Source organism: Lissotriton vulgaris, chromosome 4_1 (assembly GCF_964263255.1).
Source record: "Lissotriton vulgaris chromosome 4_1, aLisVul1.2, whole genome shotgun sequence".
NCBI classification, from domain to species: Eukaryota; Metazoa; Chordata; class Amphibia; order Caudata; family Salamandridae; genus Lissotriton; species Lissotriton vulgaris.
The window spans coordinates 464937837-464960533 of NC_141691.1; the positions used below are offsets into that span (position 1 = coordinate 464937837).

General features: G+C 42.2%; 1 protein-coding gene across 1 annotated transcript in view; it reads left to right on the forward strand.

Moving 5' to 3' along the window:
- Positions 1–22697, forward strand: part of LOC147718849 (uncharacterized) — a 58170-nt gene that overhangs the window by 12269 nt on the left and 23204 nt on the right. The window lies entirely within an intron of this gene.

The window sequence follows — 22697 nt, forward strand, 5'->3', positions numbered from 1 at the left end:
ACTGGTTTCCTTTATGAGGATGTTTGGGGAGTGTAAGAGGAAAGCGATGAACACATTGAACTTTACGATCCAGTTCCCATGTTTGAAGTTCAGGCAGGACAGTTTTTAGGAGGTTAGTAATGTATCCTTTTGGATCGCTGCCCTCTGCACCTCCTGGGATTCCAAGGATGCAGAGGTTATTTCTTCTGCCCCGATTCTCAAGATCTTCTACTTTCATCATTAGGTCTTCAATGATACCTGCCTGGGCCTTGCCTCTGCTTTGGAGTTTAATGACGTCTAATTTCAGAAACGTGTTCTATATGATTGAGACTTGGGTATTTCTATATGGACAATATTATTTACACGGAGATTGTTCTCATTCCTTAGGACCGAGTGAACTCCAAACGCTATATTGGGTCGTTCGGAATCTACTTACACGACTATTGGTGGGTACAATACTCTTTTCCTAACTTTTAAGGACCGGCTAATGAGTTACGTATACAACTGATAACCTGGAGAATACTTTGGAAACGTGGAACTACTTTTAAATAGTGAGTGCCAAATTATCGTCTTTTTTATTTGGACAGACCCATTATAGCTTATTTATATGTACAGGAACCCTGTACTGTGTGGTCTTATGTCTAAATTACTTTTATGATGTTTGATGTCATCTAGTTATGAGGGTCAAACTCAATCTCTGACAATATATTGTTTCACCTTCTGCTTTATAGCACAAAAGTGGATGCCGAGAACATATGAAGGCACACCCTTTATAACCCCAATATAATCTATTCTAGCCATATGGTGAGCAAGCTCATGCCCTCTTCTTTATCATTTCCTCATTCCTCTTTCGTGTGATCTGCTTACCTAATCGCCTCTAATGTGATTTTCACTACACTCATCTTTTTTGTATTTCACATTTTTTGATTCGTCTCTTCACTTATGGTTATGGTGTTTTTTGGGAATATGAGGCTATTACCCTTTTATTTCCTATCTTTCCACGTCTCTATGTGACCACTACACATTTCTAACTATGGTGCTTCTCTTATTAGAATCAACCTCCTGTTAACTCTATAAAATCTTCCTTTTCTCTTCTTGATAATTTGGAAATTGGAAACAATTCTAGTTTCTAAGGATATTGTATATTAAACAATTGATATATGACCTACAATTCTTAAACCACTATACTCTTTGATGAAATTCCTGCATTAGGATCCTGATAGACCTTATTTACTGTTTTATTGTGGTCACTTTATGAATATAAAATAGCTTTGACCTTTTCTTAGACCACTTTGTTTTTATATGGACTGTCCTGTATATTTAACTATGTGGTGTTATGGATTTTGAGTGGATTTGTGATAATATCTATTATAATACTTACAGCCCTGACAAAGTCTTTTGGTCACCAGACCAAGACGAAACACATGTTGGCAGCGGCTAATGTATGTTCTCTTGGTGAAGATTGGATTTACTTAAGAATTGGAAAATAAATGAAGATGAAATGAAGATACTCTGACTCATTGGATTTAATAATTGGACTTTGATACTGATGAATTTTTAGCTCAGGATATACTATTTGTTTTTTCAACTTTACATTTGTGGCTTGCCTTTATGTCACATTGTTTGGTTCTGGGTGGGTGACCAGGACCTTATCCTTGAAGCTTAACAGATATTGTGTTTTCTTACTAGTATTTCATCCTAGCGCAACTAACTCTCATTCACCTGTTGTCTTTGTCTCATTGTATATTGAGGGTGCAGCAGGGAAGATCCGTGGCATTTGTGCCCTGTACTCATTTAAGATGTGTTCTCGAAATGATCGTAACAAAGTGGCGGATGACCTCTTCAAGAGTCTTAACGCTGGAGCTTCGGTCAATAAAGCTGTAGCTTTAGGCACATCTAGATCTAATTTTGGATTAAAATCTAAATTCATAAGGTTAGAACGTTTAAAGAAACAAGAGATTAGTAAATGGTGGGATGGAACCACTCTGAAAGAGTACCAAAGACTATATAGAGTCCCACGTGGTCTTCGATCACAGCTTTTTCCCACGTATGATGACCTGGAAGAGGACCTCCTCTTAATTTGGGAAAAAGAACTGACTGGTAATTCTATGAGGTTGATGAACTTACTTATAGAGAATTCTTAAAGAAAAGTCACTAAAATTATCCAGGAGGTTGACATCTTGGAAAAAGAAATAGTGGATTTACAGAAAACGGAAGGGACCAAAAAGAACTATGATATTTTGAATGAGATCTTAACCCCTTCGATGCTGATGACGAGCTCAGCTCGTCATCAGCTAATGTGCTCGTTTGCTGATGACGAGCTGAGCTCATGATGTAACACAGGTTTTTGAAAAATCCAGCACACAGTTGGAAAACCGCTAGCGCGCAAGGGGTTAAATAAATATGAGGAGGATATTAAGCAGAGAAAAGCACGGAAATTGAAACGTGATGAACACGACTATGCCACAGGCAGGGTTTTTACCTTTGCTAAAAGATTCGACACATTGGTCACAAGTGATACACTTAATAAGGATAATAAGATTTAATCGACCAGTAGCCTCAATACAATATCCTCTAGCAGCCTATCAGCTAGTGGGGATGAAGGAGCTAGTAATATCAATCAAGATCAGACAAGTGGGGGACCTCCCTCTTCCTCTTCCTCTTTTTTAAAGGAGGTCCAACGTATACGGATTGGCAATTCGAGACAACGGGACCAAAGAGGGGAGGGCACTGTAGGTCCAAGAGAGGTAAAAGGGGCGGCCACAAACTCAGGCGCAAGAACCCATTACCAGACCAGATCTTTGAAGGCAAACCAGGGGAGGGGAACTGCACTAATGATATCCAAATAATTAATTTGACTGATAGGGATTTTTCCCAAGAAACATTAACAGCACTGAAAAATGGTTTAAACTTTTGTTCTACTGGCTTATGTAATGTGACTGATGTGAAAATCGATGTATACAAATTCATCAGACAATTGAAAATTAAAAAGTTTTTTGCAGCAAATGGCGTGGAGAAAAGTCAATCATCTAAAAAAGTGTGGGGGATGTTACTATTCAGGATGTGGAAGCAACAAGATTACTACTTTCTATCGCTGGGAATGAAAATGACCCTGTCACACTGAAACGTGTTTTACAAGAACTTGACTACTGTACTAACTTTAGTGAAGACAGTGGACTGAAAAGTAAATCGAAATGGACCCCTCAATTGTCTAAGAATAACAAAATTGATGCTTTTTATAAAAATTATTATGCAGGAACTTAATATATTAGAGAAAAAGATCACCAAGTCAAAAATATCCCTCTATTCAAATAATCTAACTACACGTGAAAGATCAGCTCTTAAAACTTTAGCTGAGGATCCTATTCTTATAGTCAAAGAAACGGACAAGGGAGGAAATGTTGTTTTAATGGACAAATCAAAATATGATCAAGAGATTTTAGATCAACTAAGTAACCAAGTCTGGTATGCTGAATTACCATCTAACCCCATATATTCAATTGTCACAAAGATTAATGATTACTTGAAAAATTGCCATCATGAGACCATTTTATCAGACGATGAATATAAATATCTAACGGTGGATCGCCCCCGCTACCCATGTCTATATACCTTACCAAAGGTGCACAAGGATACCACCTCCCCACCTGGGAGGCCTATAGTATCTGGTATAGGGGGGCCCACCGAAAAATTGTCAGAGTTTGTAGATATTTTTCTCCGTCCTTATGTGATTGGCTTAGACTCTTACATTAGAGATACAAAGGATGTACTCAATATTTTGAATGATTTCACTTGGGAACCTGAAATGTTGATGGTGACCATGGACGTCTCACAGCTATATACTAACATTGATTCAGAAAAGGGGGTGGTGATGAACAGAGTGTCTGAATTAAGCAGACCACTCTTACCCAGTCCAAAGATCAGGGCTTGATCCATCACCGTTTTTCAGCTCACTGCACCATCCCAGCTCAGAACTTGGCTATATGCAAATTAGTCTGACCCTGGCCCAGTGCATCATGGGAACAGGGCAGACCAAACTACCAAGCCAATTCTTATACTGGGAAGGAAACAAGCTACCGGGGACCGGTTTCTGGCATTTCAGCCGTCTTCGGCCCGGCTTGCTTGAATCCTGATGGTGCAATGAGCTAGGGACTCACATCTGAGTATACCCTTCCACGCTTAAGGTGGACAAAAATGATTCAGAAAAGCATATAGCCAGGTTCTGAGCTGGGATGGTGCAGTGAGATAAATAACGGTGATGGATCAATCCCTGATCTTTGGACTGGGTAAGAGTGGTCTGCTTAATTCAGACACTCTGTTCATCACCACCCCCTTTTCTGAATCGTTTTTGGCCACTATAGGTGTGGCAGGGTATACTCAGACATGAGTCCCTTTCTCACTGCACCATCAGGATTCAAGCAAGCTGGGCCGAAGAAGGCTGAAATGCCAGAAACCGGTCCCCGGTAGCTTGTCTCCTTTCTGGTGAAGAATTGGCTTGGTAGTTTAGTCTGCCCTGTTCCCATGATGCACTGGGCCAGGGACAGACTGATTTGCATATAGCCAGGTTCTTAGCTGGGATGGTGCAGTGAGATAAATAACGGTGATGGATCAAGCCCTGATCTTTGGACTGGGTAAGAGTGGTCTGCTTAATTCAAACACTCTGTTCATCACCACCCCCTTTTCTGAATTGTTTTTGGCCGCTGTAGGTGTGGCAGGGTATACTCAGACATGAGTCCCTTTCTCACTGCACCATCAGGATTCAAGCAAGCCGGGCCGAAGAAGGCTGAAATGCCAGAAACCGGTCCCCGGTAGCTTGTTTCCTTTCTGGTGAAGAATTGGCTTGGTAGTTTAGTCTGCCCTGTTCCCATGATGCACTGGGCCAGGGACAGACTGATTTGCATATAGCCAGGTTCTGAGCTGGGATGGTGCAGTGAGATAAATAACGGTGATGGATCAAGCCCTGATCTTTGGACTGGGTAAGAGTGGTCTGCTTAATTCAGACACTCTGTTCATCACCACCCCCTTTTCTGAATCATATACTAACATTGGACATAACAGGGGTATTTTAGGATTAGAATACTATCTTTATAAAAGACCTGTTGAACTATTAGATCACACCAACATGCTGCTGACTATGTCAAAACTTATTCTTGACAACAAGGTTTTTCTCTTCAATGCTAAATGGTACCGCCAGAAATGCGGATTTGCCATGGGTTCCGGATTTGCACCGTCTTTTGCCTGCCTACATATGGTGTAGATGGAAACGGTGCATATCTGGGGCCCTGGTGGTGCCGGCTGGCACCAATACATCAATTATTATGGAAGATATATTGATGATCTCCTTTTTATCTGGACAGGCAGTGAGACACAACTCTTGGATTTATTTTGCTTATATAAATAATAACTCATATAATATGAACTTCACTATCAATTACAGTAGTTCTGAAATAGTTTTTCTAGATCTAAAACTATATGTACATATTGGCAAACTCTGCAGCAAATTGTTTGGGAAGGAAACTTCATGTAATGCAGTTTTACATGGTAGTAGTTCACATCCGAAGTCCCAGATTAACTCTATTCCTTATGGTGAGTTCTATAGAGCCCATCGTAACTGCAGTGAGGACACTGAATACTTAATCTGTGCTACTGATTTTTATCTAGAGGATACAGACAGGATGTAGTTAGGATGGTTAGAAATAGAGTTCTTAAACTAAAAAAAACAGAAACTTTACAAATCAAATCTAAACCTGTAGAAACTAAGAATCCAGTTAGATTTGTTACAGGTTATAGTATCTGGTCAACACAAATTTATCAAATCTTTAAGAAATATTGGTTCATGCTTACATCTGACCCCTCCTTGAAAGAACATATAATGGCCCACCCTTCGATTACATACCATAGAGGTACTACGATTAGAAATATGATCAGTCCAAGCTATCCTAAAAACAGTTATAAGCTATCATGGCTACATACCCTAAATAATGGTTTCGATGTGGGAACTGTAGTATGTGCAGAATGTCATTGCAGGGTACCAAATCCTTTCATTATAATGACTCTAGTTCTTACCATATCAAGACACATAGACTGCAATACAACTTATGTCATATATGCAAGAAGGTATATATAGGGAGTACTATTAGGAAACTTAAGGACAGGGTCAGTGAACACTTTAGAGCCCTTAAAAACAGAGATGATAGAGTTCCTATAGCAGTACATGCAATTAACTGCTCATCGCAAATGGAGCATCTGACAATGTAATTTCATGGCATAGCAATGGTACCAATAGATGTAAGGGGTGGAAACCGAGAACTTAAATTGAGACAACAGGAGGCACGCTGGATCATGAGGGTCCATGCAGTGGAAAGGGGGCGAAATTTCGATGAGGAGTTACAATGTTTCCTATGTTGATTACTTATGGATTAATGTAATCATCTCTCTGCCCCCTTTTTCATTTCCTTCTATGAACCAATCAATATGACCTTTATATGAATTTAGTATCTGTATATTGTTCTTTTAGTTTATCATTGGATCGACTACTCAACAATGAAATTCACTGATATAATTGCTGATTGTATTTTTATAACATTAGGATGTATCTTACTACTGTGTATTGCAGTTTCGTGTTGCTTATACATATGTTCTTTTCACTTGTTTTTCTCTCTTCCGTCTTCTGTCTATTCTATTTGACACCTTTTTTTCCTTTGTTATAATTAATGAGTTTAACCTTTGGACTGATCTTTCACTCCTGCCCGATGTCTTTTAAATGTATTTTGTCCAATTCATGATCGCCCCCTTTGAAGATGGCTTAATATTTGCCTTTATGCACAATCTAAGTACCCTGTTGATAATAGGGTTACTTTTGTTATGATCTGTTTCCAACTTTAGAATTGAATGGAATGTCCTATATAATCTACAAAGTAGTGAACTCGGATCGCATTTCTACGTGTAAAGTAGTTACAAATTTATAAGAATTTCTTGTTCTCTTTCAGTAATTGGTCTTATTGAGTTTACGTTCTTTTTAATATTCATTAGTTTCAGATATATTTATTATATGTTTAACCTTATACGGGATAATGCCATTTGGACTTCATTTTGTCGCGATACATTAGTGTATTTCGGCCTATTCAGCCTGCTGACTCGCTTATTTCCTTAATAAAAACACAATACAAGATGGTGGTTATGTTTTCCCCCTTGAATATGTAACTCGCGCTTTAACTTTTTGTCCGTTTTTCACTCCCATTGCTTGGGAATCGTAACTAATAGGAGTAGAACAACATGGCGCCGTTGCTGTACGCCGCCTGCATCAGAAGTTTAATGATCTCGCTCTGTACTCGGAGGTAAGATCTTCATGGCACTTTTGGGTTTTAATATTTTTTTAAATGCTAATTATAGATTGTATCAACATGGGGGCATGTTTATCACTCTTCCTACGATAACTCGGGATTTATTCCGTTTTAACTTGTTTAGGGATTTTCTATCATAACGGACTGTTGAAAATAGGTGATTGCTCTGAATTTGGGTTCACACTATGGCCAAACATTAATATACAGTAGAAAATAACACTTTATTGTTCTATATGATTGAGACTTGGGTATTTCTATACGGACAATATTATTTATACGGAGATTGTTCTCATTCCTTAGGACACGAGTGAACTCCAAACGCTATATTGGGTCGTTTGGAATCTACTTGCACGACTATTGTTGGGTACAATACTCTCTTCCTAACTTTTAAGGACCGGCTAATGAATTACGTATACAACTGATAACCTGGAGAATACTTTGGAAACGTGGAACTACTTTTAAATAGTGAGTGCCAAATCATCGTCTTTTTTATTTAGACAGACCCATTATTGCTCATTTATATGTACAGGAACCCCGTACTTTGGGGTCTTATGTCTAAATTACTTTTATGATGTTTGACCTCGTCTAGTTATGAGGGTCAAACTCAATCTCTGACAATATATTGTTTCACCTTCTGCTTTATAGCACAAAAGTGGATGCCAAGAACAGATGAAGGCACACCCTTTATAACCCCAATATAATCTATTCTAGCCATATAGTGGGCGAGCTCATGCTCTCTTCTTTATCATTTCCTCGTTCCTCTTTGGTGTGATCTCCTTACCTAATCGCCTCTAATGTGGTTTTCACTACACTCCTCTCCCCGGCGAAGTCTTTTGGTCACCAGACCAAGACGAAACACGTGTTGGCAGCGGCTAATGTATGTTCTCTTGGTGAAGATTGGATTTACTTAAGAATTGGAAAATAAATGAAGATGAAATGAAGATACATTGACTCATTGGATTTAATAATTGGACTTTGATATTGATGAATTTTTAGCTCAGGATATACTATTTGTTTTTTCAACTTTACATTTGTGGCTTGCCTATAATGTCACATTGTTTGGTTCTGGGTGGGTGACCAGGACCTTATCCTTGGAGATTTACAGATATTGTGTTTTCTTACTAGTATTTCTTCCAAGCGCAACTAACTCTCATTCACCTGTTCTCTTAGTCACATCCGAGAGGCACTTTGCTTTTTCTCGGTCTTCAGTTCGTTTGGGTCCCTGAGTCCGGCCCAGTCCTTGAATCGTTCGGATATGCCCTCCGATAGACCTGGTAGATCGGCTCCGGTTCCGACTGCAAATGTAAGCCTTCCAGAACAGTGCTACACTCCCGCAATTACTGCCAGGAACATGAGGCAAACCACAGACTGAACGAACATCACAGCATATTAGTCGGAAAAAAACAGAAAAACTGTGCTAATTCAGTTGTGCATTCAGTTGTTAAACAAGTGTCCAGCCACCTCCAGCTTCAGGCTTCCAGAGCGAGACCAGTGCGACCGCTCACGCCGGTGCCATCTTGCCTCAAACAATTTTCCATGGTTGGATTAACTATAACTATTACATAAAATACGTTATAGAACTTGCTTTCCAGAAGTCTCTTCCGATTGATCAACTTTTGACAGATTTAGCCAACCCGCTCTGATGAACTGTGAAGTGGCCTGCATAGAAACAAGGACATCTGGTGAGAGGGTAAGGGCAGTACACAGGCTCACCCCAACTTCCTCCATCCCAGCCAGAAAGGAGCCCTAGTAATTGCATTATTAGAGAGGCTGGCAGGGCAGTGTTAGGGAAAGTTAGCCACACCAGTGGGTTGGCTTAGGCAGATCTTGACCTATAGAAGAAAGTTTCTCAATTTTGGATTTTAGAAGAACATTGCTGGGGGGCGTGGCTTGAACGCCGTACAAGATGGCGGCTTGACCTCGGAGCTCCGTCAGCCGTCCACCGGAACCGGCGATTTTCTCCGCATTCTTCAAGCAAATGCGAGCGCTGTCGCCAGATTCCGCCGCCGGAACATGAGGTGAGCAGGGGGAACTAAACTGCTCTCCTCGGAACCGGCGGTGTCAGATTTTATTACCAGTGACGCGCTTCGCTCTTCAGCGGCCGCCATTTTCGCCAGTCTCGGCGCGCAACATTCCCTTTCCTCAAACGCCGCTTTTCCACTGCAATATACGTAATGCGGTTGTTTCACACACCGAACTCTCGATTTTACTGTCTCCTCTACACCACTTTACCGTTTCATTTGTAAAGGGTGTCTATTGACTCTGTGACAGGAAGCAACGATGTCTTTTCTTATATCCTAACTGAACGCTATTTACTCATGTATGTTATCATACGTTCTACAACATTCTGTCACGCTGCTCCACATTGACTCTTAGGTTTTGCCAGCGCTTCAGTTTGTTTTTCTCCCAGACATGAGGTGATATTCTCTCTCCACAATCTTCCTGATTTCCCTGAGGAGACAGTATATATTTTTGTTGACGAGCATTATTTATGGGGAAGCTTCGTAACCTCAAGCTTACAGCCTCCAAAGCTAAACCACAGCTTTCCTCAGACTCTGACTCTGCGCCTCAAGTTATGGATGACTCTGTTCCCACCAAACCAAACACTGCTCACGGCGCAATTCCTAAAACTACTACACCTAGTAAGAGTCTTCAACCTGCCTCAATAAAACGTCTGAAAAAAGACCCTCCATCTCCAGATTCCTCAGCGCATTCTGCGTCAATGGATCTTATTCTGGAGGAGCTTCGTGCACTCAAACCCTTCATGGCTGAGACGACTAAAACTTTACAATTCCTTCACGACAAATGGTCTACTTTGGAATCGAGGGTTTTATTGGTGGAACAATCTACAGAAACTCTTCACACTTCCTGCGCAAAAATTACACTTTTGGAAAAGGATATCTCTCTCTTGAAATGACAGTCGGAGGAGTTGGAAAATCGCAACAGGAGGAATAACCTTCGCCTTTATAATCTTCCGGAACTTACAGAAGGATCCAATCCGACAGCCTTCTTCCAAATATTTTTGACAAAAATTTTGGATCTTCCTTCTTCCACCTCTCTAAATATTCAACGTGCGCACCGCCTTGGTCCTAAAGTCTCCACCAAGCCCAGAGGAGTCATCATGCTGTTCCTCCAGTATACTGATCTTCTTCAAGTATTATCAGCAGCAAAGACTAAAAAACAAATTGTTTGGGAAGGACACAGGCTATACCTCTCTCAGGACGTTGCTAAAGTCACAGCTGATCGTCGAAAGCAGTTCCTTGATTTAAGACCACGTTTGAGAGATCTCGGCGCTCGTTATGGACTGCTACATCCATGCCTCTTCAAGGTGACATACAAGGAAAGAACAACTACTTTTGAAGACCCACTCGTCCTGGAAGAGTTCCTTCGTCGTCACGAAACTGTTAACATGGACACTGCAAGAACTGTTTAGCCATCTTTGTTTTATCTTGCTCTCTCGATTTGTCTCCCTCTATGTCCCCTACCGTCTGGAGTTCTGGACTTTTTGGTTCCGTCCAGAGGTGTCAGGGAACAACACCCAAAGACCCCGGAGTTCCACCTGCCTTGGTGCACAAATGAACAGAAACACGGGCTTCTCGATGGTGGCGTCAAAGACCAAAGGTTTATTACTGCAGGGACACAGAAGTCACAGAAACCACACATGGGCAGATTCTAGGAGCCTGTTCAATTTGTACAAAGCGGGTTGCTCCTTATATACTAAATTTTAAGCTGGGGGCGAATTCTTTACATGTAATACATTCCCAAAACCTTTGTGTCTAAAACAATAAATATTTGGGCGTTACACAGGAACCGTCGATAATATCTGAGGCCAAACATTGCGAAGAGAGGGGTTCCCACTAGTTTGTCACAATTCCCTGTCAATATTGCATTCAGGACCCGGACCGCCTCATCGTAAAGTTCGTTACCTCCCCCTAATAAAGATTCAGAAAGAAAGAAACAGAGCCAGGTGTGGAAGATAGAAAAGTGGGATAAGGGATGTTTGTGGGTTGTAAATGGGCAAGGCTACCGGCTTCGGCCGCCTAATCATGATCAGGACAATGGACACGAAGACCAGTTTGGCAGGACTGGCCTCGGGCAGAGGAGGTAGCCTTTGTCGAGTCATGCAGCTACAGCGTGATCTGGTTTAAGGTGCACGTGTCATGAAAGAGGTGAATCTCCGGCTAAAGTTACGTGTCCTTAATCGAAATGAAGTGATCAGAGGCTATTGCATATGTGAGGGCAAGAAACACAAAATGGCGGCCATGATCTAAAATGGATGCCGTGGGTAGATCAGAAATGTGTTTATAAAAGGAGTGCTCTTGCTCGTAGCATAGCGAAAACACCAGGATATACTAAATGGATCATTTGCGGTTCGCTGATACTAATATTATGTATTTCCGACAAACTTGAAAACACGGGTTCAAATCGTCACGGAACCGTCACGGAACCTCAGACCCTCCTTTTGCCCTTACATAGGCAATTACTCAGTCTATGTCAGAATCTAGTTCTATGCTCATCAGGTCAGTGACATGCTGTTGTATCATCATCCTTTCTCGTGTCTTTTCTCCAAACGTAGGTGGCTTTCTGAGACAAGTTGCAGCACAAAGACTACACAGAGCAGGACCACATTGGATAATCAGACAACATGAGAATAGGAATACTAAGATGACACCAATGACCATTAGAACCTTCCATCCCCACGCTGATATCAGAGTCCAAAACCACTCCATAAAGGACCAGTTTCCCTTGTCTACATGTATGGAGTCTGAAATCTTGTGCAACTTAGAGATCGCCTCATAGACTGTTGGAGCATTATTAGGAATAAAGACACAGCAGCTCGATTGGATCATTCTGCATACCCCACCTCGATCTGCAAGTATAACGTCTAGAACCATACGGTTCTGCAACGTCATGAGCCTATCCGCCTGAAGCTCAGCTGTCAGATTGCTAAGGGCACCAGCAGTTTCGGTAATAGTAGATTCAACTACCCGTGTTAGCTGACGTATGTTTCTACTATTGGCCATAGGCCCCCAGAACGGAAGGAAGCCTTTGAAGAAGTCTCCAGCTTCCTGACCAGCGGTATCTTCCTTGCTGAAGACACCTCTCGCTACTCTGGTTCTGTGGTAATCAGATGAAGCAGTGTATGTCGGAGGCAACAATCGAGCAATATAACATGATCCTGAAAAGTCGGCAGGCAACCATGTATAAGCTCTGTCTCGACAAATGAAGTAGGTACCCCTAGCAGTAAGAAAGGCAGGGGAAGAGTTAGCCGGAAACACGTAAGTCTCTACGCACTCACTCTTCCCTAGCTGAGCTCTCGGATTTCTCCCGTTACCTTGCAAACAGACCTGACCTCGGTGAGGTACGACCCAGATTGGAGTTGAGCTTTTACGCTTGCTTTCTCCTAAACTAAGGCGATACTCTGAAGTATTCCAACTTAAATATACTCGCAATTCGTCTCTAGGGTAAGATGGAGTATTATTGACGTCCTTGACCATGTCAATAATTCCCTGGACTAAGGCTTTGTTAGCGGAGTTATATTTAGTGGAACGCGGTGGACGTGGAGGATAGGTTTCAAGGGCATAAGCAAAGATGGTTTGGAAGGCCTGAAATGATCCATTATAGCTGTAAGGCAAAACCAGATAGGGAATACCTTTATCCATAGTGTGGGGTATCAAGCCACACACCCAGCAGTCTGTAGTGTTAACTACCAGTTGGTGTTGGTGCAAGAGCTGTACAAAAGTGTTGTTGGTGAACTCTGAGCGTCGGGCTTGCTCATGTTCCGGAAACGAGTGAAAAGAGTGTATAGAAGAAACAGTAGAAATAGCAGGATCAAGGGGAGGTACTGTAGAAACTGGCACAAAAATTAAATTTATACTAAAGACGATTCCACCCACCAATGTTGCTAAGACAATCAAAAATGTAATGGCACATTGCATCAAAAAGCATTTGCTATGAAGAATTCTATTAAGTCTGTTTCTGCGAACATAAATCACATTCTCTCGTTGCAGCGCAGGAAGCTCCATCTTCTACAATCCGCTCGCGACCACTGATGATGTGTACGTAGATGAAAATGCCTCTATCAGCTCTGGGAGTTCCCAGAACCAACAGAAAGATCGACCTTGTGTCAGACCCCTGCAAATTCAAACTAGGCACACAGCCACGACCCTACGGCTACCCAGACGGCAAGGCAATTTTAAAAACAATAAACAATAGCAAACTTCCTGGCTGAAGGCAAAAGTTCAATATATATCAAAATCACAATATGCAGTTGCCTGCTTTATTTGTCCATTTTATGGCTTCTTAGGTTATATCTCTGCTTCGCTGGTACTGTCTGATCGGAAAATAGTGTATCACTAGCAGCTGTTGCAGAGTTTAAGTTCGCAGATAGCAAAGTTTCTTCTGATGCTGGAGACAAATGTTCAGTGTTCAAAGGAGTCTTTTCAGGAGGAGAGTCAGATTTTGGAGTGTCAGTAATCAATTCGGCATCGCTGAAAGAGATGAACTTCGGTGTGCTTTCAGATTCGGAGGCACCAATTCGCTTTTTCACCCAGTCGTCGTAAGGGAGCGGCAAAGGAACACGCTTAACATGAGATGCGTGTATCCAGTGCTTACGGCCAGCTACACGAACTGCTGTCCTCGTTGCCAGTAAGATCTGAAAAGGCCCCACAAATCTCGGCTGAAGGTTCTTTGTCCTCGCGAAGTTCTTGATGACAACCAGATCTCCTGGTTTCAGCTGATGCCCTGGACTCTCCGGAGGTTTTGGCAAAGCATCGAAAACCTGTTGATGAATAAGACTCAATTTAGCAGTCAAGTCGTAAAGGTAGTCTATCAACATAGGATATTCTATGGAGCAAAATTCTTTAGGCCTTGGTACACCCCAGATATTTGCCGGGCGACCAAAGACTATCTCGTAAGGGCTAAGCCCTATTCTAGAATGTACTGTTGCTCTCGTTGATAACAAGGCCAAAGGAAGTGCGTCTGGCCAGGCTAAACCTGTGGATGCTTGTATTTTGGCTATTTTTAGCTTGAGGGTGCCATTGTAACCCTCGACTAAACCAGCAGACTGGGGATGGTTTGCACTGTGAAATTTCTGTTTCAATCCTAGGCCGGCACACACACTCTGCATAACTTTCCCTATAAACTCACTTCCGTTATCTGACCATACAATCCGTGGCATTCCATATCTAGGGAAAAATTCTTTGAGAAGAATTTTGGCAGTTGATAGGGCAGTATTGTCCTTTAATGGATATGCTTCTATCCACCTGGAAAAAGCACAGACTACCACCAGGACATACTTCAAATTATTGCAGCGCTCCATGTGAATGAAGTCTAACTGAATCACTTCAAAGGGGCAGGAAGGAGGAGCGAAATGACCAGCTGGAGTTGGAGTTCCCTTGCCAGGATTATGCATCAAACACACCATACAATTTTTCACCACTCTCTCTGCACACTTACTGATTCCCTCATTCTTCCAGACCGGAGCTAACATCTTACATATCCCTTTAGAACTTATATGCGCTACTCCATGCGCCATCGTCACTACTGCAAGCACATACGCATCGGGCAACATCCAACGCTGCTGTTCTGTCAAATCAATCCAACATCCATTCGAGTCCAACTTGCCCGTACTTTCTCTCCATACACGTTTCTCTTCCTCAGTTGCTTCTTTCTGAATTTCTTTCACACTTTCCATAGTATCCTCACACATTCCAGACTCAGCAATCCATCTTGCAGACGTAGCAACATACATTCTGCTCATCGTGTCTCTAGCTGTCTGTTTAGCAATTTCGTCAGCAAAAGCATTCCCACGACCAACATCATCCGTGATTGCTTTATGAGCACTGCACTTTACAATCGCAACTTCAGTCGGCAAGGTTAGAGATTCCAACAAGTCGTTAACTAGCTGACCATGTTGGATCTTAGTCCCATGGGTCGTAATGAAACCTCTTTCTCTCCACAACCGGCCAAAACTATGGGCCACGCCAAATGCGTACTGACTATCTGTAAACACATTCACTCTCTTTCCCTCAGCTAAAACACACGCTCTCGTTAGAGCTATCAATTCTGCAGCTTGGGCAGAATTCTGACTCACTCTTGCAGTCTCCACAATCGTCTTCAAAGTCGTTACTGCGTAAGCAGCAGTCACATCACCATTCTCCAATTTAAAACATGACCCGTCCACATACAGCGTGCCATCCGGATCTGATAGCGGAGTATCTTTTAAATCAATGCGTCCTTTTGTCTCTTCCTCCGTTTTGAAACAGCAATCATGTGGCTCGGAATCACTCGACTCTTGATCAGTCGGCAACAATGTTGCTGGATTCAATACATTGCATCTTTTGATCTGAATATGACTCGCTAGTAATGTCAACTCGTAACCAGATAATCTCGCACTAGTAAGGTGTTGTGTCTTCGTTCGGTTCATGAGTGTATCCACTGCATGAGGAACCATGACCACTAGCATGTTATTCATCACCAAACCAGCAGATTGTCGAATGGAAGCTGCAGCTGCCGCTGTAGCTCTCAAACAACTAGGCAACGCTCTGGCTACCGGATCTAATGTTGATGAAAAATACGCACAAGGGCGTTGTTTATCACCAAACTTCTGTGTCAGAACACTCAACGCGCAACCTTCTCTTTCGTGAACGTAGAGCGTGAATGGCTTACTGTAATCGGGTGTACCCAATACAGGAGCTGAACACAATGCTTTTCGTAATTCAGTAAAACTCTCTTGACATTCATCAGACCATGGCACCGGACTCGGAACATTTTTCCCAGTCAAAGCTACCAATGGTTTCGCTAAAAGAGAAAAATTTGGGATCCACTGCCTACAGTAAGAGGTAATACCTAGAAAGGCACGTACTTCTCTCTGTGTGCGTGGAACACTCATCTGCGTAATTGCTTTTATTCTTTCTGGGGTCAACTTCCTTCCCTCCTTTGACAAGAGATGACCTAGGTAGGTCACTTCTTGACAGCAGTATTGCATTTTGGAAGGAGACACCTTGTGATTCAAATTAGACAAATGATGCAATAAAGAAATTGTAGCTGCTTTGCAAGTTTCCTTGTCATCGGCAGCCACTAGAAGATCGTCTACGTACTGTACTAGAGCAGAACCTGGAGGAAGGACAAAGGAATCTAACTGGCTTTTTAATGCTTGACTGTAAATGGATGGACTCTCACAATAGCCTTGTGGAGCGCGTTTAAATCTGAAACTGCGACCTCCTAGACAGAAGCCGAAAATATCCCTACTTTCTTCGGCTATCGGAATGCTGAAAAAGGCATTCTTTAAATCAATAACTGAGAACCATGTGGCTGTGGCAGGAATCAATGTCAACAAGGCAGTAATGTCTGGCACTACAGGAAACTGCGGGACTACAATCTTATTAACTTCTCTAAGGTCTATGACAAACCTGTACACTGGAGGTTTTGTAGGATCAGTTCGCTTCAGAATCGGCAATACAGGACTGTTACAGACATTTCCTCTAGTTTCTTCAACCACACCTTTCTTAATCAAATCTTGCACAATCAATAAAAGCGCACGCTCTCCTTCACTAGATATTTTATATTGGGGGATTCTTGGAAATTTTACATTAGTTTTCAAAGTTACCACATACGGTGGAATTTCTAGGAGACCTACATCATTAGGACCAGTCGCCCAAAGAGAGTCAGGGAGTGAATGTAGCTCTGGCGGGAGTGCGTCCATTGACAAGTACATCGGAGAGGTGATATTTTTACCCAACGTAGGCTGTACTCCTTCCGGAGAACAGTACAATGTCGCATATAGTCGTTTTAACAAATCTAAACCAAGCAGATTTTCATTACAACCTGTCGTCAAAATCAGGGGTGCTTTCAATTGGCATGGTCCAACAGAAATAGACAAAGGACCAGATATCGGGTTGTAAACAGGGGCGCCTGAAAAACCTACGGAAACATTTGTTGAGCCGGACAAAGGTGCGCCAGGGAGTTTCGCATGAATGATAGAACTTTTTGCGGCACCAGTATCCAACAGAAACGGTTCGACTACACCTGATGTTGCTACTGCGACATAAGGCCCACTCTGATCCACTGGAACTGATACTACTCCCTCTCTCTGTCCATGGCTGTCCTAGTACCCATTTTGCTGAAAACCCTCATCTACTTCATTATAGTCCTCAACAAGGTACTGTTGAGATCTATTTTGCTGAGCAGATTGTCCATTTCGTTGATCAAAGTGATTGGAGGGACGATCATTCGTTTGTGGAGGCATAGCACCTCGCCCTCGACCTCCAGAATTCTGCACAAAACCACCACGACCTCTTTGAGCTGCTGCTGCATTATTTTGCGCTAAGATCGGACATTCATTTTTATAATGACCCTCTTTCTTACAGTACGCACACTGATTCCACTGGTATTGAGGTCTTGATGAGCCATAATCTGTCCTTTGGTACGAACCTTGCTGCGTATTAGTCTGATTCGTGCGAGGCGGATACGCCTGCTGCAAAAGAACTTTAGTTTTTAAATCTTTCGTTTTCTTCTCTGATTTTTCCTTTTCCTCTTTATCCCTATTTTCATAGTACTGTGCAGTCGCAAGTATCTGCGCTGTCGTAGATACAGCCCAAGCACTTTCTGAATCCTTTAATTTATTGCATAATTCGGGTAACAAATTATGCACAAATTTATCGACAAACAGTCTTTGCCCTCCTTCTGTACTCATGTCCTGACCACTATGATCTACAAAAGTCTCTTCAAACCTCGTGAAGAAGTCGGAGACACTTTCGTCTTTCTTCTGCCTGCATGCTGACAGCTTGTCCCAATTCACACGCAATGCTGGCATCAGAGTCTTCATTAGATCAATTATTCTACCTGGAAGATTAGCGATTAGGGGTTCGGGTTTCGCACCACCTATTTGCTGACCGTCTGCTGCAGTGATAGCTGCCCAATCACCACCTAAGGCAGCTTGATGATCCTCTCTATGAATTTTAGCCCACACTGGTTGCGGAACTACGTTACCAAACAACATATCGATGTCAGCTAAGTTCATTATACAAGCCTCAACTGTCTGTGTTAATTCCTTGTAATATCCGGCTGGATTTTTACGTGGATCTGGCAAGGCCTGTTTCACCGCTAAAACTTCAGCTCGCTTCCATGGAATGTGTATCCACACTCGTTGGAACTGTGCTGGAGCAGCTGCAATTCCTGCATTATCATCACGTTGTATTGCTTCGCGCCAGATTGGAGGAACCTCCCTCATAGGATATTGGCGACTTAGCTTCATTTTACCTTTTTCTAAGTCTCTCGGTGAACGAAGAGATGGATCATTCCTAAAACTTAAAATAAGTTCCATCGCTTCCTTTATATTCTCACCCACTATCATTCCAGCAGCAAACTCTTTTTGAACCCTAATTAAATCTTCCAAATCTGATTCGACATCATCTTCTTCTATTTCCTCACGTAACAACGAGCACATCTCATCAAAGACGTACCGTTGCGTTGGTTCCTTCCATTGCATAAATGTGTCTAACACATCTCTCGTACTATATCTTCTACTCTTCGAAATCCATCTGAGAGCCGTGGAATCTAAAATTCCCCGTTCCTCAGTACTTGGAAGCTGACTCCGTCTCTGAACAGAGTCAGGAGTAGGAGTCTTAATTAAAGTTTTATATAAAGGAGACAGCATATTAGTAACAGAATCAGTGATTCTTCGACGAACAGAAAGTGGAGTTAGCACACTCGCAGACGTAGAGAACGCAGTAGAGGTAGGAATAGATAACGGAACAGTAGGAGTATCGAGGAAAATAGTTTGTGGAGCAGTAGGTACAGAAGTAGGTATAGAGGCTGGCAGTGTAGGAAGAGGAGGAGCTGTAGGAACATTCAAATTCATCACAGGAGGTACAGGAACTTGATTCTGAGGGACAGGAGCAGGAACACCAGGTTGTCCAGCAACTGGCAATTGAACATTCGGGACAAGTGGAGCCGTAGCACCTTGTGCATACGGTGGAGGTGACCTTAACAGGTAAGATAACAGAGGATCGTTTTCGGAATCCTCCAGTATCTTAGCCATTTTCGATGGCAAGGCAGGATAGCACTTGTCAATCGCTAGGTTATGCTCTCTAATTGCTACATCTATGGCTTTCTCACACTCGTTAGCCTGCAACTGTTTAGCCGCTTGCTCTAGAGTTAACTCTTCTTGTTCTTTCTGTTCTTTCTTCAACCTTTTCATTTCTCTCTGTTTGGATTCTTTTCGCCAGTAACGAAAAGAATCAAACATTGCCGGCCGGGCTTTCTTCTTGAACAATTTCGCTTCTAAGTTGTCGAGAATCTCGGGTTCAAAACTACCATGCAGTGGCCAACTAAAGACACCATCCTTCTTACAATAACGGACCCATACCTCATTATAAGATATAGGACCCACGCCATGCTTACAATATAAATCATATAGGGGAGTCCCAATCGGAGGAACCAGACATGAGTCCTCCAATCGTGAGTCACGGTTGCAACCAAAACAAGACAACATTTTCCGACTTACCATTTTTAGTCCGGAACACAAAACAAACAAAACACGGAACAAATATGTGCACTCGAACCAAGAACTTAGGCCTACCAAAACGAACTGATGTATCGATACCCAAACTAAACCAAATAGATTATCATAACTAGAACAACCAGTGATAATCTTACAAAACCAAACCAAACCAAGAACCGATCAAGGATTTTAACAATCCTCACAAAAGTAACCAGCTAGCTATCACTAAATACTTAACTGAGTCACTGAAGACGTCACCAAGGAGAAACCCGTCACGTTTCGCTGTACTAAGGACTGCACCTCGGGTCCAAGACAGGGCGACGGTCAAGGCAACGGCCCACTGCAGCCGTCCTGAACGGGAAACCCTCGTGGAAGAGCACTTCGGGCCACTTTTGCGATATGCCAGGATCGATGAAGTGGGGCGCCTCCCTCAGGAATCTTCACACGAAGCTTCTCGAACTCTTCAGGCTTTTGGACCGGTACCGAATGACGTCGCCCCACGTTGGGCGCCAATTGGAGTTCTGGACTTTTTGGTTCCGTCCAGAGGTGTCAGGGAACAACACCCAAAGACCCCGGAGTTCCACCTGCCTTGGTGCACAAATGAACAGAAACACGGGCTTCTCGATGGTGGCGTCAAAGACCAAAGGTTTATTACTGCAGGGACACAGAAGTCACAGAAACCACACATGGGCAGATTCTAGGAGCCTGTTCAATTTGTACAAAGCGGGTTGCTCCTTATATACTAAATTTTAAGCTGGGGGCGAATTCTTTACATGTAATACATTCCCAAAACCTTTGTGTCTAAAACAATAAATATTTGGGCGTTACACAGGAACCGTCGATAATATCTGAGGCCAAACATTGCGAAGAGAGGGGTTCCCACTAGTTTGTCACAATTCCCTGTCAATATTGCATTCAGGACCCGGACCGCCTCATCGTAAAGTTAGTTACCTCCCCCTAATAAAGATTCAGAAAGAAAGAAACAGAGCCAGGTGTGGAAGATAGAAAAGTGGGATAAGGGATGTTTGTGGGTTGTAAATGGGCAAGGCTACCGGCTTCGGCCGCCTAATCATGATCAGGACAATGGACACGAAGACCAGTTTGGCAGGACTGGCCTCGGGCAGAGGAGGTAGCCTTTGTCGAGTCATGCAGCTACAGCGTGATCTGGTTTAAGGTGCACGTGTCATGAAAGAGGTGAATCTCCGGCTAAAGTTACGTGTCCTTAATCGAAATGAAGTGATCAGAGGCTATTGCATATGTGAGGGCAAGAAACACAAAATGGCGGCCATGATCTAAAATGGATGCCGTGGGTAGATCAGAAATGTGTTCATAAAAGGAGTGCTCTTGCTCGTAGCATAGCGAAAACACCAGGATATACTAAATGGATCATTTGCGGTTCGCTGATACTAATATTATGTATTTCCGACAAACTTGAAAACACGGGTTCAAATCGTCACGGAACCGTCACGGAACCTCACGTCACTTGTTTCTAATGCTTGTTTTTCACTGATTACCTCCTTATTTCTATATCCTACCCCCGTTGTACAATTATTCTGGTCCTCTCTTCTTCTTTTATTCTTCGTATGTATTTCTAATGTTTTTTCCAATTTTTATCTTTCCACAGATCCCAACCTTGTGTCTCTTCATCCCGGTGTATCCATACTTCCATTCATTTGTTCCTTCGCTGGTTCCTACGGTGTTCGACGATGTGAGTCTCCGTTGTTGATGTCGTCCTCTTCTGATGTCGTCATCCCTCAATTCTCTTGATTTCTTCGTTGTTAGTTACGATGTTACTCCTTTCTGTCCTCATCGCTCTATCTTTTCTATTACCTTTCTTTTCTCTTCCCTTACTCAAATCTTTCTCTTCTATTCCTTTACTGTATCATCTCTATTCTCTTTTGCTCTTTTTCTCTTACATTTCATGTTTCTCGCATTTTTATTGCACTTCTCTTCAACTTCTCGCTTGTCTCTTAATGTATCTTACCTCATATCATTTTATTAAACTTACAAATTCCGAGTAGTTACTTGGAATGTTAAAGGGTTAAATAACCCCATTAAGCGTCAGCGCATCCTAACCCACTTGGCACGGCTTAAGGCCGATGTAGCTCTAATACAAGAATCCCACCTTTCGGACGCAGAAGCTACTAAACTTAAACGTTGCTGGGTAGGACATGTCTTTCACTCTCCTGCTTTAGGTAAGAAAAATGGTACTGTTATTTTATGTCATAAGAAGTTAAGTGTTTCTGTTGTAACTCAAGAAAATGATGACAGTGGCCGCTGGGTTATTACTAAGCTCCTTATTGATAAAATACCTATTGTTATCTTTAATGTTTACGCTCCTACAGGTGTTGATAAGTTGTTTTGGCCTGCTATTTCTGACAAATTAGTTACTCTTAATGAACAATATGTTATTTTTGGTGGTGATTGCAACCAAGTCCTAGACCCTTTTCTTGATAGGAATTCCAAAGTTAAATTTATCCCTTCCAAGATGCATTCCCAATTTACTACCTCGATTCAAAACTATGCTCTAGTTGACATATGGAGATTATGTAATCCTGACCTTAAAGAATACACGTTTTATTCCCCCACTCATCATTCTCAATCTCGTATAGATTATCTATTTCTCAGTAAATCCCTAGCACAACTAGTCACCCATTCAGAAATAGGTTCCATTCTAATCTCAGACCATGCCCCCGTTTTTGTCGATATTGACCTTATTCCCTTTTCCCCTAATTCGGGACGTTGGAGATTTAATAATTCTCTACTTTTGGACCCCATTTTCACCACTAAATTTATAGAGTTTGCCACTGAATTTTTTACACTAAACCACCTCCCTAAGTCTTCCTTTGTCACTGTTTGGAACTCTTTTA